The 20,075-nt window shown below is 35.9% G+C and overlaps 1 pseudogene; it reads right to left on the minus strand.

The window, feature by feature from the left end:
- Positions 1-6,929: 6,929 nt before the first annotated feature.
- On the minus strand, positions 6,930-10,661 carry LOC132270949 (heat shock cognate 70 kDa protein-like; annotated as a pseudogene).
- Positions 10,662-20,075: the final 9,414 nt, after the last annotated feature.

The raw sequence follows: 20,075 nt of genomic DNA on the forward strand, positions 1-20,075 counted from the left end.
TTTAAATAATTAGTTAAATGTTACAAATAAATTGTTTTACTATAATTATAATAAATAGTGTTCTAACTCTTTATCCAGAATTCAAAAATAATAAAAATATGATATATTATTTAAAGATGTCAGTCGAAAATAAAAATCAATCCACACTTTTTATCATTTAGTATAATAGTTGATGATGGGGAAAAATAAACCTAACCTACCTTGAGCTAATGATAGAGACAACTAAGTGTTGACCAGTCGCCAGACCTCTTCAACTTTCGAATGATAATATTTCCATTGGATAAGAATAATAATATTTTATTATCAAGGATAATAAAATATGACGTGGTTCAACAGGGTAAGGATAACCTTAGCACAATTTGAGGAAGTCAAAGGGTAAATCATATCCCCGACAAATTTGGCATCAAACGGATATCCTCTGATCTTGCACAAGCGGATCTCCTCTGATCCCGCAAATGAACTGAGGGAGAGCGACTATAAGAAGGAGATCCTACCAGTCAATAAAGGTATGAGAAAAAACCCCTAAACAAAAAATACATAATTATTATGTGATACGATTACAAGTACTAACTTGATCGTCGAAGGGTCCTCGGCTAGCACCCCATCGGTGCCATTCGAATTGACGTCCCTTTGTTTTGCAGGTAAACGTTGTCGTTCCGAGTCGTGAGGATTTTCGCATCAAAAGCTGGTGCCGTCTGTGGGAACGATTAGTTCTCTGAAGAAATAATAATCCTGACACGACTTGGCTCAAACGGCAAGACGAAAGTTCCCAATTATAGAAACCATCCCAAAGTTATCAGTTGACAATGGGTTTCCATGTTCTTATATAAGGACGGGTCTCTACATCATAATTACCCGTCTATCATATTGGGGGTAAACGGTGGGTTGCGTGATGTCACTCAGTGTACAATGACAATAATCAAAATTTGGCACATCAACCCAGGCAGTCCAATATGGTGTTTTCCATCTAGCGATGCTTGGTCCCCTCACTACTGAGGTTTGGTCATCTAAGACCAAACTCTATCTCATATCTAGCAGAAGCCAACTACTAAGGCCTGATCGTTGAAGACTAAGGCCTGATCCTTCTGCGCCTACATAAATGAGTAAGTCTCCACCCATCAAGAAGATCACTACCAATAAGGGGGTCTTTACTTACTAGTAAAGCCTCTACCACTGAGGATATATCTAGCAACGGAGTCTCATTACTCCGTCCGTTCATGCAATCAGGGTGGCCTTCTACACCCAAGAATGTATCGAGGCCTTCAGGTCCAAGGAGGTCCAATGTCCCTCAAGATCCCATGTCCAATGAGGTCTGTATTCCCAAGGAGTTTCCTAAGTTAAGGGCAATCATTAGACCCAACGAGGTACTGGCCACCAAACCATCATCTGTCAATCATTGGGTACCACACCCCCATCCACCAGGCATCAAGCCAATCGCTGGACACCAAGCCTCCACCTACCAGACGACAGTCATCACCTCTCTTCCCTTGCAGGAATTGCCTATCAATTTCAAATTATGCAGAATTTTGGATTGATAATCCATTGCAGGTTAATTTTCAGTAATCATGTGACGTTTCCGACTTTTAGCATTTTTCATTTTTCTGGAAATTTTGTCGCCACAAGGGCATTTCTGTCCTTTCACGTCTTGCGTACGGGATTGTGGTTGGGTCCAATTGCATTTTGTACATTTTAATTTATGAGAATTATGTGGTATTTGGATGATGTGTATTTATATGTTTATATGGTGTATAATGGAGGAATAAAGAAAAAGAAAAAATAAAAAGAAAATTGTGGGGCCCACCATCATTGGTTATAAGGCTAGAGACCATCCATTTTTGGTCTCACATTCTCTTCCTCTCTCGCTAGTTCTCTCTCTCTCTCTCCTTATTTTGCTTTTTCTTTTTCTTTTTCAATTACAACTTCAACTTTAGATCTCTCTCTCAATATTTGATCATTTTGGGTGCCGTTTGCGGCAAATTGAAGAGCACGTCGAGGGCTTCGAGTTGATCAGAGCCAATCTCCATTTGGCCACCCATTGAAGGATCTCTAAAATCCTAGGGTTTGAAGTAAATTGGGGTTTTTAGCTTGAATTGAGGTAGGGGTCTCTAATTCACACCCTTCTTGTACTTTAGTGAGTTATTCTCCTATGTTTGTGGCTAAGCATGCTTAATTTAAGTTGATCACTTGTCTAAATTATTCAATTGTGCATATGAAGAATATATGTATGTATACTTGTTGATTTACATGGAGATCATGCTTATTTGTTGATTAATTGTGCCTATCGTGTTTATTAAAAGTGCTAAATGATGTTGCGAACAAGCATGATAATTTTGTGATGTTAAATTCCCCATTTTATAGTATTGTCAAAGCATGTATATGCATTCAAAGCATTGGGCATGAAAAAGGAAAACACTATTTTGATATGAAAAATGGGGATTTTGGGGAAAGAAGTTTATTAAAGTGTTTTAGAAAAACCTGGTCGCCGTAGGGATACCAAAGGGCCGGAGGGTTAATATAGCCTAGAGGGAACTAGGGAGATTGCCCTAGCGTGGTTGAGCTAGCTGGGCCCAAAATGATGCCGCGGGGGTACCAAGGGTCAGGGACACTAGCCAATCCTTCTCTCGTATTGCTGCGGGGTCACCAAAGGGCGGGTTGTATTAACCGTTTGAAAATGATGATTTTGAATAATGAAAATGGGGAGTGACATTGGCACGCATTGCATTCCATTACATCATTTTGTGTATACATGAGATTGACTGTTATGCGATATTATCCCGACGTTGTATGATCCCTATCTCCCATTGTTTCATTCTTTGTTTGGATTCACGGGGCTGCAAGGGGTGTGCCTTAGGCGCTACCTACTGAGCTTTACGCTCACCCCATTATTTAGTATTTTTAGGAACCAGAAAAGACGTAGTAGAGGATGACTAGAAGTTTACCTTGTACCTTTTGTATATTTCTCATTCTTTTATAAAGTCCTATGTTCGTTGGAAGTGTATTTATTTGGTAAATTATGGTCATGTAATATAACTAGGACACTAAATGATTTTTGGATGTAAATTTGATAGAATATAAACACTTGTTGATAAATGGGAAAGGAAATCAAATTTTAATCTATTGTCGGAGTCATTAAATTGTGTTGCATCATGTATGGCTGCCATGAATTCGGATTTTTAGTTCATAACAAGTTCCTCAAAGGTTTAGCATGCAATGCATATAGACAGTATGCAATCCCAAAGAGTTAGGTTGCCTCCCAGGGCCTTTCGACCGACTGATCCTCTTCATCGACCGACCGAACCCATCGTCAACCGACCGAAACATCTGCACAGTGAAAGTCCCGAGAGCTATTTTCCTCACCATCGTTTCGGTTGACCGATCCAGCTTTGTTAGCCAGCCGACCATGGGCCATCAGCCGGCTGACAGTCCCTCTTTAACCTATAATGTTTAGACCTTCTTGTAAGCTTGATTTGGGACAATTCGGAACCTTGGTTTACCTTGTATAATGGTTATGAATCCAAGAAAAAAATTAACGGTGTGACCTAGTTGACCTCGTGTTCGGGTAAGGCCCCGGGTAACGGTCCGGATCCACGGATTCAGGTCGTTACAAATCATTTCTAACATAATCTAATATTTTTAAACAACTGTAAATTGTTGCAACACCAGGCATCCCGTCCGCTGTATAAACGTATATAGAATGGGTCATCATCCAAGATCCCACAATCGAGGGCAGAATAATGGATCACATGATATCAATCCTCGATCTACATATGATGACAAGGTTTAGAAAATTGACGTACCAACCATGGTACATCGAGCTAGTTGGGTTTCTAGTCTATCTCCTATAGCGACCCCTCGGGGGCACTCGTCGTCCAAGACCAGTGCCCGATCCTCCGAAACCATAACTTGGTAAGTCTCTACACACCGAGAAGAACTCTAAGTCCAATAAAGTTTCTACAATCAATAAGGCCACCGTGTCCAAGGTGGTCCCATGAGGTTTTTAACCATCAAGCACCAATGATGATCTGTTCTACTAGGAACCAAGCTTAGTCACATGCACTTCAAATTTCATGGGTCACTACCACCACAACCACAAAGCAAGGCAAGCATAAAAGATAAGTCCACGAAAGTGAAAAACTTTGACTCCCTTATTAAAAGGGCGAGCTGGGTAAAGCTCGTAAAAAATAACCCTTTATTAAAAGGGCGGGCTGAGTGAAGCTCGAAATTATTATTTCCCTTATCAATAGGGCATGCTGAGTGAAGCTTAAACATATTACAAACCCCTTACCAAAGGAGTAAGAACAACTACTTCCCTTATTAAAGGGTCAAGACATCAATGGTCAAACAGATCTAAATACGACTCTAGAACCCTTGGTTATCATAAATCAATGCTTGGTTATCCAAAACCAAGGCCTAATCCACCAAGATTAAGAATTGATTGCCCAAAGTCTACAAAGGCTCGATCATCCAAGATCAGTGCCTGGTCACCCCAAGTCTGGTCATTAGAGACCAAGACCAGGGCCTAACTGACAAAAGTATGGTCATCAGAGATCAGGACTTAACCTACAAAGGGTAACCTACAAAAGTATGGTCATTATTGATTGGTAATTCATTGTTTTACATGGAGAGTAGCTCCCTCACGTGTTATACCAATGTGGTAATTAATACTTTACAAAAAACTTACAAAAAAACTAATTCCCTTACTAAAGGAACGAGCTGAGTGAAGCTCGTAAAACCTAATTCCCTGATTAAAGGGACGAGCTGAGTGAAGCTCGTAAAACATAATTCACTTACTAAAGGGACGAGCCGAGTGAAGCTCGTAAAACCTACTTCCCTTACTAAAAGGACGAGTTGAGTGAAACTCATAAAATTTAATTCTCTTATTATAAGTGTGACTAGCTGAGTGAAGCTCGTAAAATTTATCCCTTGCCAAAGGGATGGGCTAACTGAAATCCATAAAGTTTACAACTAATATATTGGATTTTTAAAAGAAAAATCCAGTTTTACATCACTAAGAGTCATTGATCATGGGTTTGAATCCATGCCGTTCCAAAACAGAACCTTGATTTTGTATTTGTATTAATTCCACCATTGGGACTAGTACCTAAGGGAATATTACTCAAGAGAAGAGTACCCAAGGAAATATTACCCAAGGGAACATTACCCAAGGGACCATTACCCAAGGGAAGAGTACCTAAGGGAAGATTACTCAAGGGAACAGTACCCCAGAGAACATTACCCAAGGGAATATTACCCAGGGCAAAAAATAAATAAATAAATAAATAATAAAAATAAATAAATAAAAATTCACATTCCCGAAGCTAAACGAGCAAGCTTGGGAATGGGGGGCAAGTGATAGGGAAAAATAAACCTAACCTACATTGACCTAAGATAGAGGCAACTAAGTGTTGACCAATCGCCAGACCTCTTTGACTTTCGAACGATGATATTTCCATTGGAGGGGATAATAAAATATGACGTGGTTCAATAGGGTAAGGATAACCTTGGCACAATTTGAGGAAGTCAAAAGGGTAAATCATATCCCCGACAAATCTGGCAACAAACGGATATCCTCTGATCTTGCACAAGCGGATCTCCTCTAATCCTGCAAATGTACTGAGGGAGAGCGACTATAAAAAGGAGATCCTACCAGTCAATAAAGGTACGAGAAAAAACCCCAAAACAGAAAATACATAATTATTATGCAATACGATTACAAGTATTAACTTGATTGTCGGAGGGTCCTCGGCTGACACCCCATCGGTGCCATTCAAAATAGCGTCCCTTTGTTTTGCAGATAAATGCCATTGTTTCGAGTCGCGAGAATTTTCGCATCAACACTTAACACATGCAATCTTCTTATCTCATGTAGAAAATCAAACCATATTTTTATCATTTAGTCTGATACTCGCACCGTATGATTCTGAAAGTGTTTATGATTTATGAGCCTTCCAATAGACCTCCCAAACATTTTTGTTGTGGCTTGTCTAAAACATTAAGCCATTTAGGCCAACTACATAATCGGATCCACTAAGAAAACAAGATACGCTTAATATTTATTTTATATAAATATAAAATTTAGTAAAATAACCGGGTTTAATCCATTTTTCTCCGCGTAACCAGATCCAAAAATCTCCTCCCTCGAACCTTTTCTGGTATGAGAGAGAGAGAGAGAGAGAGAGAGGAAAAAAAAAAACTTTTTCTGGTACCATTGTAAGCTCTTGTGGGGCCCCCTAGTATATTGTACTTAAACTCAAGATGTCGGTACAACTAAGGGCTTTGGGAACTAAATTTAATTTCAGAACCATCCCTAAAAAGTCAATGTTGTTGTTAATTGGACTTACAGTTTTGTTGTTATTTGGACTTGTTTAGTTTATGTTTTTAATGATAATTACTTGATTTTATTGAAATTGTAAAAATGATTGAATATATATATAATCAAATTTCCTATGAAAAAATTAAAGCCCCTTGCTTGTAATTGGTTACAAACTGAACAAACCATTGCTTGTTTGCAGCTCTTCCACATAAGTTATTGGACAAAAGGACAAATACAAAAACGAAAGAAAATATTATCAAGGAAAATTGTCTCCATTAAAATAGATCCATCAACCAGAAAATAATATAGAATTCCCACCGGTAAAATCCCTCAAAACAACTACTACCCAAAACATCAAACAACAAAAAATATAAAGTATAATCTCCTAATAGGGTTAAAAAAAAATACTAACTACTTAATCAACCTCCTCAATTTTAGGGCCTGCACCACTTCCACCGGCCGAGGGTCCATCTTCAGGCATGCCACCAGCCATGTCGGGTCCGCCCCAAGAGTTTAAGGAAAAAAAAAAAAAAAAAACTACTACTAACTCATGCCACAAGCACCACAAGGCAAAAAGTGTATTAAATCAACTCATGCCACAGAAACAAAGGAAATCAATGTAACCACATCTAGAATCAAATTTAATGAGTCCTATAAAAGCGACCAATTTATCTTATTTATATGAATGAAGAAACCAAATCTGCAACCAAAACAAACAATATAAAGTATACTCGGCAATGATGCGGTTGCAGATGCTCTCAATCTCCTTCATCTTGTCCTCAAAACTCATCTGCCTTTCCAAGCTGGTTTCCTTCCAACCTTTGAATGGCCTCGTCAATAGCATCCTCAATTTTCTTCTTGTCTTCCGGTGAGAGATTAGAACTGATCTTTTCATCCTTCACAGTGTTCCTCATCTTATACGCGCAATCCGCCAAAGTATTCCTGGCCTCAGCCCTTTTCTTGTAGTCCTCATCTTCAGACTTGTACTTCTCAGCTTCCTGAAGCATCTTCTGAATCTCTTTCTTGGACAACCTGTTCTCTTCATTAGTGATAGTGATATTGTTCTTTTGACCAGTGCTCTTGTCCTCAGCCAAGACATTCAAGATACCATTGGCATCAATGTCAAAGCAGACGTTGATAACTGGAACTTTTCTAGGGGCAGGAGGAATGCCAGAGAGCACAAATTTGCCCAACAAGTTGTTGTCGCTTGTTCTTGTTCTCTCACCCTCGTACACTTCAAACAATATACTAGACTGGTTATCCGCGGAGGTAGAGAACACCTTCTCCTTCTTGGTAGGAATTGTAGTGTTTCTTGGAACCACAAGAGACATGACACCTCCAACAATTTCCACGCCAAGGGATAGGGGGGTTACATCCAACAGCGACAGCTCCTGGTACTCACCACTCAAGATTGCAGCTTGCACAGCGGCACCATAAGCAACGGCCTCATCTGGGTGAATGCTCTTACACAGATCCTTCCCGTTGAAGAAGTCCTGCAATAGATTCTGAACCTTTGGAATTCTAGTAGAGCCACCGACAAGGACTACGTCGTGGACACTGCTCTTGTCCATCTTGGCATCCCTCAAACACTTTTCAACACTCTCCACACACTCCCTAAAGAAATCCATGTTTAGGTCCTCAAATTTAGCACGAGTAATGCTTGGGTAGAAATCAGTTCCCTCATACAATGAATCAATCTCAATGGTTGTACAGATAGCTGATGAAAGAGTCCTCTTTGCCCTCTCACAAGCAGCTCTCAACCTCATAATAGCTCTAGGGCTTCCACTGATGTCTTTGTTGTGCTTTCTCTTGAATTCCTGAACCAAATGGTTCACCATGCGGTTATCAAAGTCTACTCCTCCAAGATGAGTGTCACCAGAAGTGGCCTTCACTTCAATTACACCCGTCGCCTTAATGGTGACAAGAGAAACATCAAAAGTGCCACCGCCAAGGTCAAAGATAAGCACATTCTTCTCGCCCACACTTGCAGCCCTCCTGTCAAAACCGTAAGCAATTGCAGCAGCAGTGGGCTCATTGATGATACGAATTACATTGAGGCCGGCAATGACTCCGGCATCCTTAGTGGCCTGACGCTGAGAGTCATTGAAATAAGCAGGGACAGTGACAACTGCATTCTTAACCGTGGAGCCGAGATAGGCCTCAGCAATATCACGCATCTTAGTGAGAACCATGGATGAGATCTCTTCAGCAACGAACTGTTTCTCCTCACCCTTGTAGTTTACCACAATCATTGGCTTATCACCGGGACCAGCAATGACCTTGAATGGCCAGTGCTCCATATCACCCTGAACTGATGCATCACTGAACTTCCTACCAATCAGTCGTTTCACATCTGGAATTCAGAAAAACACAATACTTAAGGAACTAGAAAACAGATTAAAGCAATAAAAAGTCCAAATATTATGTGTCTCCCATCATCAATATTAATGTCTCATCTATAAAATATATTACACTAGTTTTTTACATTGTTATATCAATTTTTCCTTTCTGTGCTGAAATGACTACTGCAAGAATTAATAACAAACCAAGAAAAAAAAATAATAATAAATAAAATAAAAAAAGGCTCATTTGGAACAGACCAAAATGAAGTTAAGTATTACCAATGTGAAATAGTATAGATTGTATGGTCTCTCTCTTTTCAAAGACCGGAGTTTGATAAGTCTTGCTTGTGAGTGTGCGTGTGTTTGCTTCGGCTTTCAGAAAAAATTAGCTATTGGAGTATTAATGCTATGCCGACATAATTCTTGACAAAATATTCCTATTCAAAATGTGTCATCCAATCCAATTTGCACCCGAACTTCACTAAATTTATGCAAAAGCCAATATAAATTTTTTTATATATCGCCAAAATAATAATAAGAATAATAATAATAATTTATTATATACCCATTAGTTGAAAGGTAAAATCAAAATTACAGAAGATATACAAATCTGAAATTAATTATTAACATAAATGAAAATAAATATTTAGTGTTAATACTGATAAATTAAAATATACTTAGTATTAAAGTCGAACTCTCGACTATAGAATCTACATTTAAATAGTACTTAATAATATAACACAGAATATATATGTATTTGTACCGAAGATGGTGTTGATAGGGTTCCCAAGAACTTGGTACTTGGCGGCATCGCCAATGAGGCGTTCGGTGTCGTTGAAGGCGACATAGGACGGTGTCGTGTTGTTACCCTGATCGTTGACAATTATCTCGACGCGTTCGCGGAATGGGCAAAACGCTCCGACGCAGGAGTATGTCGTTCCCAAATCGATTCCGATTGCCCGACCCACTCCTTTTCCGGCCATTGATTTGGAACAATGATGCAGAATCCAGCAAAAACTAGAGAGAGAAAGTGTAGCTGATTAGGGTCTAGATTGTTTGAGGAAGGATTGAAGTGCCGGTTTCAATCTTATATGATTGTTTTGATAAGGATTATAGTAGAAGATTCTACCTTTCACTTTTAGCCGTTGAAGGACGACTTGAGGAGTCCGTTTCGTGGAACCTGGGAGAGTGGACATTTTGAATGAGCTCTCCTACGCGCTCCCTAGCTTACCAGAGTTGACCTCGGTGTCCTGTACACGCGGTTTTATACAAAATTGAGCAATATAGTACTGTACTAACAAGAGATTCTTTATTTTTCTTTTTCAGTTATTAATTAAATGCTACCAAATAATAATATATATATATTTTTGGATTAAATGCCTTGACACCTCCCAAGTTTGGATTTATTGTTCTTACTTCCCAGATTTAGTTTAACTTACTCTAACACACTTTTTGTCAAATTGATAAAATAAAATGCTTAAATTTCCCTCTATTATTTCTAACTATAATTTTACTCTTAATTTGTTATTCTGCAACGGGCCGGTGTTACGGGAGGCGTGTGGTCGAGCTCCTTTAGCTTCCGTCTGGGTCGTCTCGCCGCCGTAGCAGCACAGCCCGTCGTCTCGCTGTCCTCGCATCACAATACGCTCAGCTGCGTCCGATTTAGCCCCAATACGCTCCAGCCAACCATCGTTTCCTTCTCCTTGGACCGCACCGTCAAGATCTGGAACCTCACCAACTACGAGCTGGGTTTGACGCTCGCCGCAGAGCAGGACAGAACGGCGGAGGTAAGGATGAGTGAACTGCACTAATCGAAGAGCACGCATGAACCGGCGATGAGCAAGGAGGACCGGCGATGACAGAATGACCGTTACCCCTTTTTCTCTCTCTAGAGTATTTCTCACTCCATCTCTCTATGTGGCTTACAATCCAATTCGGTTCAATGATTAAACCCAAACCTCTTGATTACAAATTGCAACCTTCCAACTACTTCCGACCAGGCGTACTAGCTTGGCTCTAAATGGGTTTTGGTATTTTATTTTTAAAAAACTGTTAAGACTTGAATTTGGATAATTTCTGGAATTACTGTTCGGAGCTCTCCGGTGTTCATGGTGAAGGTAAATCAAAGGGTATATGGTAATAAAATCAATAAAGGATAACATTGTCATTTAATGTTTTACCTGCATATATCAACAATGACACAAGCCTTAAGAGTTAAATAAAGTAAAGGGTTTAATGGTAAATGGCTGATGTTTAATATATTAAACCAATAAATCTAAACTTCAGAGGTGGTAGAGCATTTAGCCTTTTTTTTCTTTGATTGCAATAAATAGTGATCCATTGCGGACTCTTTATCCAATATTTAATAAGAAAAAAATTAGGACAAATTACAATGACTTACTTTGAAGTTTGGCCTAAATACAAATGAATTTGATATTAGCTATTTGTTTTTTGCAAAGACTATCTTATGTCAAATTTAGTTATTTTTTTGGAGAGATTTTACTAATCTACCCTTTTTATTATTATATTGTTAAAAAAAATTAAAATATCCAAGAATAGAAAATGACCATATTTCCACTGCACTCACCTTACAATTACACTCACAGTTGGGCCAAATATATATATATATATAAGGGTCACAAACAATAAACACTCATATGGTATGCAAATATAATATATAATGTTCTTATAAGTCTCTAATTTTTATTTTTGGTGCAAACAAGGATCTGAAATACTGAAAAGGTTAAATTACCCCTATGTAACATAATATAAATATAATTAAATTTAAAATTACTAAAGTACCCATCTCTTCTTCTTTTCTGTTCATCTCCTGCACCCACCTCCCACCATGGCCACTACCAGACTGATATGGAGCTTCGCTGAGGTGGGTTATCGTTGCTTGTAACGTCGCCGGACTGCACTAGGTTATGGCTCGAAGTTTCGCTGGACTGAGCAGCATGTCGTTTTGTCTACTGGAGCTCGTTGCCGGAAACAATGGAGGTTTATGCACTTGGAGCACGCCAAACTGTTCGCTGAAGTATTGTGCTATTCCGAAGCTCACCGAATTGAGGTTTCTTAGAAGTGAGAGAATTTCATAGAGGGTTTTGGTGAATCTTCCAAACATAACTCATACAAATCCCTTTCTCTCTAATTTAATGACACGATTTACATCACAAGGACGCATTCGATTGCTCTACAATGGTGATGAAGTGTCGAATGGTTTGGAACCCAAATACCCATTTCCCCATAACCCTCACTATAAACTTCTTGACGGTGGCTTGAGGTTCGCCGACATAGCCCAAATTCCACTTTGATTTCTCAAGTAAAGTTATGCGTTTTATTATCTTTATTGGCAATTTCAGTCGTATTTGGAGTTGTAGGTTCTTGGAATGGACCAATTTGAGACATAGTTTTAGAGGAATAAGTTGTTTTATTTTAGTGTTTAAAGATTATAAGTGTTTGTTTGAAGTTCCAAATGAGGTTCAACCTTTATTTGATGAAATTAGTGACCTTGTCTCTGAGAACTTCGGATGGCCTTCAACTCACAAAGGAAATCAATCATTTATAGATATTATTCTAAAGCCTCAAGGTGTGGAGAAGTAGTAGCCTTAAGCCATTCTTTGTTCATTTTTTTAAACTTAACGACTTATATATACAAGATAGACGTTTTATTTATCCAAAATGTAAACATTAAGTGCCCTATATATAATTTGGAACAATGCTTGGATCCTGTGTTATCAGAACAAGTTTTGTCCTCCAACTTGATTTGGCCCCTATGTAAACTTAACACTTGTCCAAAAAATAAAAATAGATCATATTGGATTAAATTGGTTACCGGGTAGAATCCATAAGAGAAACCCATTTTCTCTCTCCTTCAGTCTTTTCATCTTCGCCAAACCAACTCATTCATCTTCGCCGGTCACCGTTCCGAATCCTCCATTCCACCGGCCGAGTTCAGCCCACCTTGCCGCAAGTTAGCCGCAGTTCATCCACAGCCGAGCTTCTTCTTGCCCGCCGGCACCACATTGCAAACCCACTGCCGTTCAATCTCGCCAAATACCACTGCAAGCCCACTACCGTCTTCATCCTCGCCGGTCTGCCATCGCCACCGCTGGTCAGATTATTCACAGCCGAGCTCTTCACATCCAAGCTTTCCTCAGCCGAGCCGTCCTCGCCACCATCTGAAGTCAGCCTGTTAGCTGCGCCCATCACGGCCGCCATCATCCGAAGCCGAGCCCTCCACCGGCAAGCTCACCGCCGACCGGCTTCATCACGGCCGAGTCCTCCACCGGCAAGCTCACCACCGACCTCTCCACCGTCGAGCTTTCAGCCGCCTTCATCCTTATCTGGTTCATCTTGTCTCCAACCTCGATCTCAGCAACACCCCACCTTCACCACCCTCTATAACCAATGATTGTGGGGATGTAGGTGGCGAGATCTCGTCAGAGCCGCCGAGTTCGGACCAAAGCTTTAGCAAAAAAAGCCGTTTGTAACGGGTTGATCCAAATGCTTTTTTTTTTCTTTTTTTTAATAGTATACAATATTGAAACAGGTGTCAAGTTTTCATAGGGCCACATCAGGGTGGATGACAAAACTTATCCTAATAAGGCAGGATCCAAGCATTGTTCTATACTTTATACCCATTTGTACAAGATTAAACAAACTCAAAAGAAAAGGTGAATTTAAGCTAACCTTCAGGGAAAGCTGCTGAAATTGATGTAAACTTTAATTATTTGTACAAATCATTAATCACAAAAAATATATGAATCCCAAATCTTAGGACTTCATTATTCTCACATTCATAGTTAGATATAAATAGCTCAATCTGTAATTGTAAATCTTGTAGAGATTAAGGCAAACGTTGAGATCCTTTTTGCAGAACGAACAATGTAATAAATTGCAAGTACAAACAATAGCAAAGCGTTTGGAAACTGATTTCTCTCTCTTAGCCTTTTACACACATAAACAATATACATGTTATTTTCATTAGTATACATAACTAATGGGAATATGCATTTTTATAAAAGTAGAGAGGTGACCAGTTTTCCTTTTAATAACTTTAATTCCACTTACCATCAAAATAAGGAATAAATAGGATAATACTTCTGTAATACCCCTAATTTTAAAAGAATAGTCTTACTATTAATTTTTTGTTTTAATTGCATTTTTAATTAATTACTTGATTACATGGCTAATTGTTTAATTGTTTAAATTAATTGTGTGCTTAAATGATTTGTCTTAATTAATTTAGTAATTAATTTGCATGCTTTGATAAGGTGTAATTTGTTTGTATAATTTTACTTGATTAGATGTTGTGTTGCTTAATTGTAATTTTGTGTTAGGATTGAATGATTTTAATTGTTTTATTTTATTTTATATTTTAAGGAGTATTGAGATGGATAGTAGTAATTGACCAAACAACTGGATCGTATGAACTACTTAGATAGGAGGTGTAATGGGTACAGATATTACCCATAGATGGTTGTACATATATATATATAGGTATATATGTATTGGAGGATAATTTATTAGTATTATCATTATTGTTAAATAATTAATACTAATGATAATATTTTAACAGTCATTAAATACATATATATAGCTTTAATTATACACATATGTCTAAATCACGTTGGTTATGTAGCTTATATATATATATATATATATATGTATTATTTATTTAATTTTATTTTTGTTATTTATTTTCCTTTTATGCAGACTTAAGGTATGGCTAGGATTAAGGTTTTGTGTATCCTATATATATATACTATTATATGTCTGTAGAGGGACTGAGATATTACGTATTTATTTTTAGAGAGTTTTAGAGGAGAAACTGAAAGGAAGAAAGCTAGGGTTCGGCCAAGAGGGCTAAACCAAGGAGGAGGAGGAAGAGGGGCTGGCTCGTGGGTTCAACCAAGAGCGGTGGAGGAGATTCAACAGCAACTAAGGTCGCCGAAAAACCTAGGAAGAAGACGGTTAAAGGTTTCAAACCAAAACCTTAAGAGGCAAGTTCTTCTCCTACTCTCTCCTTTTGATTTGTGTTTCTATACATGCTTAGGAGATTTCAGGATACTTAAACAATATAATCGGATTAGAACAGAGGATTTCATAGTTTTTTTCACCTGTTCTTGTTTTGTTTATTTTGGATTTATGTTGCATGATTTGTTGTTTAAGTTTGATCTTTACATGTTAGGACATTTAAAATAAATTAATATGAGAGTATGGGACTTAGATTGAAGGTTAGAATTTTATCAATGGAGGTTGGACGAAAAAACAGAGGAGTTACAGGAAGAAGTAGTCGACTATATTGAAGGGCATAGTAAACTACGCATAGTCGACTATATTGAAAGGCACATTGAAATAGTAATCTACTATGTTCAGTAGACTATCTTGAAGGCACAGAAGACTACGTACAGTCGACTATGTTGAGGGCACAATCGACTATGTTGAGGGTGGTTTTAGCAATGGGTTTCTTGGTTATTTTGCCCATAATTTGTATTATTCCATTTTTACTATTTTAAATGATTTAAATGGACATGGAAAAATCCCATAATGCATAATCTACCGTAATACGCTATAGACTTGAATAATATGAAATTTTAAAATAAATTTGCATACTGTTATTGAATATGGGTGCTTTAAATTGTTTACTTTTGTTCTAGCAATTTAAATGGATGTTGTATGATTTTAATCATGTATTAGCAGTATAATATGCTCAGTTAATTATCTGATTTTGATTATACTTATCTTTGAATTAATTGATGTATTATTTTATTTCTTTATCAATTATTGGATGGAATAGAAGAATTAATTACTTAAAATTAACTTAGCAATTAATATGGATGTTATATGATTTTAATCATACATTGGAAGAATAATATGGTCATGTATTTGGTTTGATTTATATTATGCTCATTTCTGGATTTAAATTGATGTAATATTATATTTATTTTCATCAATTGTGGATTGTGTGGCTAAATGCACTTGTATGGGACGGTGGTATTTTAGGGACGGATTAACCAAAGAAGTTAAGTCCTACCTATTTTTTTATAAGGGAATGGATTAACTAAAATGTTAAGTCCTCCTTATATTCGAGTTAGGTCAACTAAATTAGTTAAATGACTTATAGAGGATTACTTTAGAGGATTACTTTATACTGGATAGGATGGATTTTTCATATACATATGGATATGGGCTATGATATGAGTTTGAGTGTCAGGATCTATGGTTTGGGAGAGTATACTGCCTTGGGAAGTCTCGTTGGTTATAAGAGTGTTGAGAACCTTGGTAGATTGAGATACTTATGCTCACTATATGTGCGTTTTGCATGTTACTTTCTATTCAGGTTGAGTCCATCCTATAGTCCAATAGTAACCCTTTTGTGTGTACCTATATACATATATTTACGGACTATTAGTTATTATTGAGTTAACTAGGATGTATATGTGTATCGGATCTCTGCTTAGACTGTAGTAGAGTAGAACTTATTTATGAACCTGACCCACCATTATTTTTCAGGTATTCATCAGGAGTAGAGATTGTTCGTGTTGAGCATAGATTAGTCTACTTATTTATTCCGGATTGTCTACATAGGAGTTTCCTTTATGATTCAGTATTTTTTTTGTAGACCGTTGATTATTCGGTTTTGGTTTTTTCCAAGAGTCCATATAGTATGGATTCCCAAGTTGTATAAATTGAAGGATTTTTTATATCAAAAGAATTTGTTAATGGAAATTTATTCTAAGGATTTATTTATCATTTTAGTTTCTTATCAGCATTTTAGTTATTCGTATTTTATCATATTTGTATTCTGTGTTCGATTATTACCGATTTGTTTTTTATATCCTTGGGTATTCGGGTGTGGGCCTGACCAACCCGCATTCGAGAATCCGAGGCTATCACAACTTCTCTAATAATTAATTACCAAAAAGGTAATTTATAAGTTGACCAAATAATACAATATTAATATGATATCTATTTTATTTAACCACCAAATAATAGAAGTAAATCACGTGTCCAAATCATGTGGACCACAAATATAAGAAAATATCTTACAATCTCCCACTTGGCCCATATGATAACTTCTGTAGTGATTTAGTAAAATAGTCATTAGTGTGCACCATAAATCAGATTGATTTATTAAATTGGTCATCATAAATACCATGATAAATAAACTACCAATGCGAGTCATGGCGGTTATATGTCCCTAAATAACACAGTCCATTCCATGTACCACAACACTAGTAACATATTCAACATAGTTTATAAATGAGAAGTATCAATATTGATCTAACAATAATGCCTTTTTCCAAGACTATTCCTATTACCATTTATTAAAGAAATACGTACATGTACATTAATTAATAGAAAATATCATAAACATATTTTAATTAGCGCAAAATGTCAAATATATATAAGCACTATTAAGCAATCCACAATTAAAAATAATAACCATCATTGACTACATTCAAGACCCATTCTTCCAATATGTCCCATAAAATGTCTTGGGTAGAAGTTTATTTGTTAATGGATTGCAATCATAAGTTGTGTGCTTATATATTCAATAGACACTCGTTGTTTCTAAACATATTCTTTAATGATAAAGTATTTTAACTTTAGAATATTTATCATTTTTCATACAAGAAGATCAACAATTGCATCATAAATTTTCAGCAATCTGAAAATGGTACCCATAACTCCAAGTCTTGAAATAAATTCTGCAATAATAAATTATAGCCTCAAAGCATGTTACAAATTAAAAATTCATAATAGACAAAGTAATAGTAAATTAATTTACACTTTTTCATAATATTGTTCCTCTAGGCAAAAGGAACAAATAACCAATTGTGGATTAATTATTATCCACATATTCATAAAAAATGTCTTCCTAAGTGTGATCATATACTCTTTTATCCCTTATCAACTTGTATATACATCAAATTCCATAATATATGCATAAAGAATATTTTTCGTTTCTTTACCTTCTACCTAACTCATTCTTTTGGATTGCATTAGGTTGAATTTATCCCCTTTTATATATGGAACAATACTGGTTGAATAATGTTCCATACCAAATCTTTCTAGAACTTTTTCAATATATGTTTTCTGATACAATCCTAAAAATTCATGTGATCTATCATGAAATATTTATATTCCTATCACATAGGATGCCTTACTCATGTAATACCCCGTAATTTTTAAGAAAGTTATTAAATGGATTTTAATTAATTATTATTGGATTAATTATTTTATTTATTTACATGCGTGTATTTTAATTATTTGTAATTTAGTATTTATAATATTTTAATTATTTTAAGTAATTAATTATGTGCATTGATTATGTCTGGTATTTGATGTGTAGTTAGATTTAATTTTGAAATTTTTGTGTAATTAGATTGAATTTTGGGGTTGTAATAGAATTAGATAGAACTTTGGGGGAAAATTTTGTAATTTATGATAAGTTGGTTAGAATTGTCAATTTTTGGATGCTTTGGTCTGTCAAAATTTTGAAGCACCGAAAGTGAAATGAGAAAATAAGAAAGAAAAGAAAAGAAAGGAAAAAAGAAAAGGAAGAGTAATGATGGTGTTGAATAATGATGGGTTGAAAAATGATGATGTCGGATTTCATGAGCATGATTATCCTTTATAAAATTTTAGATTTAATCATGTGTATGTGTGTGTGTGTATATATATATATACACACACGTGTGTGTGGTGTTATGATTAAATGTTGTATGTATTATTAAAATAAAATTATAATTATATTTTATCTTGTGGAAATAAATAATCTATTAATCGGATTTTATATTTATTCTTTGCAAATTTATAAATTTGATTATGTGAGTGTGTGTGTATATATATATGTTGTTACGATGATTAAATTTGTATTTTTTTGAAATTTGTATAAATATTTTTAATTTTGTTGTGTAAGATTTATTTTATATTAAATGAATGATTAGGACATTATATATCAATTATGGTCCAATTTATTATTCTTGGCCCAAAAATATTAATTATAATTTTTGGGATTTTTCTGAAATTTTCCTATATTTTTGGGATTATTTTTAGATTTGTTATATATTTTTCGTAGGTCAAAATGAGCAACTGTGATTCAGTGTGATGCGATTCATAGTGGGTTGATGCATATGCGGATCTGGGCCACAGTTTAATATGGTGATGCTTAGATGATTCAGTGTGATGCGATTCACAGAAATAGGGTGCACATGCGAATCTGGTGGTTAGATTTAGTTGATGAAAGGGCATCTGATCCAGTGCTTCTCGATACATGGAGATCTAGTTTGTGGGTGCATCTAGATCGTTGACTTGGTCTAGTAAACAGAAGAATAAACTAGTATGGGTGCATACATGTGAGCTTAAGTGTGAAGTGGTTTGGTCCAACGGTAAAAAGAGGGCCCTGGTTCTAACATATCCAGGATGGGACTCTCCAACGCCCCATTATAACCTCTGATTTAGTGGTGCTGTCGTTCTGAGGCCGGTTACAGCACCCTCGGTTTGTAAATTGGGGTAAGTCTAAAGGGCATTGTACAAGGAAGTTCCGAGTTCCAAATAATAATAATAATAATGATGATGAGTGGATTAAATATATGAGGTTAATGTTCATCCTAAAAGTATGTTATTTGCATGCATAAAAAAGTATGACAATAATATCACTCCAAGAAAATGACAATTAACATTACAAACTTACAAAAAAAATCACAAAAATAATTCATGATAACAGTAAAAATTTATTCATGCTCTTATTTACCCGTAGATAATTACTTATAAACTTAAATAAACCAAAACAAATAACGGTTATGCTACTTTTTATCACACAATTCAATAAAAAATAATTTTTTTGTGAATTTTAGTAACTTTAATTTAATATTTGCACACCATTTCTCAGTAGTTGTTGCACAGGAATTTTTGACCCGCACTGTTCCAAGGTGTTGGTCTTGAAAATAAAATAAAACTTTTAAAAATTAAACAGTGCAAATTGAAATACTGGCTCAATGCCAGAAAAATTATTTGATGTAGCAGTGCCTGTAAAAATTTATGGAGTGAGTTTTGGTGTGTTAGGTCACTAGAAAAATATATTTTTTTGAAAAGAGTTTTATTAAATAGCTCACGATGAGTCTAGCTAACGACGACGAATTTTCAACTAAGAATATAACCAATCACAATCAAGAATAATTTAAATAATTAAGTGGACATGCATATATGAAATTAATATATTAAATCTGATATCAATGTATTAATTATTAAATAATAATTAATTAAAAATTATTTTTTTTGCTTTTTTAGATGCAAACTTACTAATTAAATTATTATATTCAAGTGTGGTTAAAATATCTTTTTCAGTAGACAATATAGCCAATTCATTTAATCTTTCTTGTAACATAGTTGATTGTAAATATGATTGT

Source organism: Cornus florida, unplaced genomic scaffold, assembly GCF_030987335.1.
Source record: "Cornus florida cultivar Cherokee Brave unplaced genomic scaffold, ASM3098733v1 CherokeeBrave_3.0.0_Hap2_Chr08, whole genome shotgun sequence".
NCBI classification, from domain to species: domain Eukaryota; kingdom Viridiplantae; phylum Streptophyta; class Magnoliopsida; order Cornales; family Cornaceae; genus Cornus; species Cornus florida.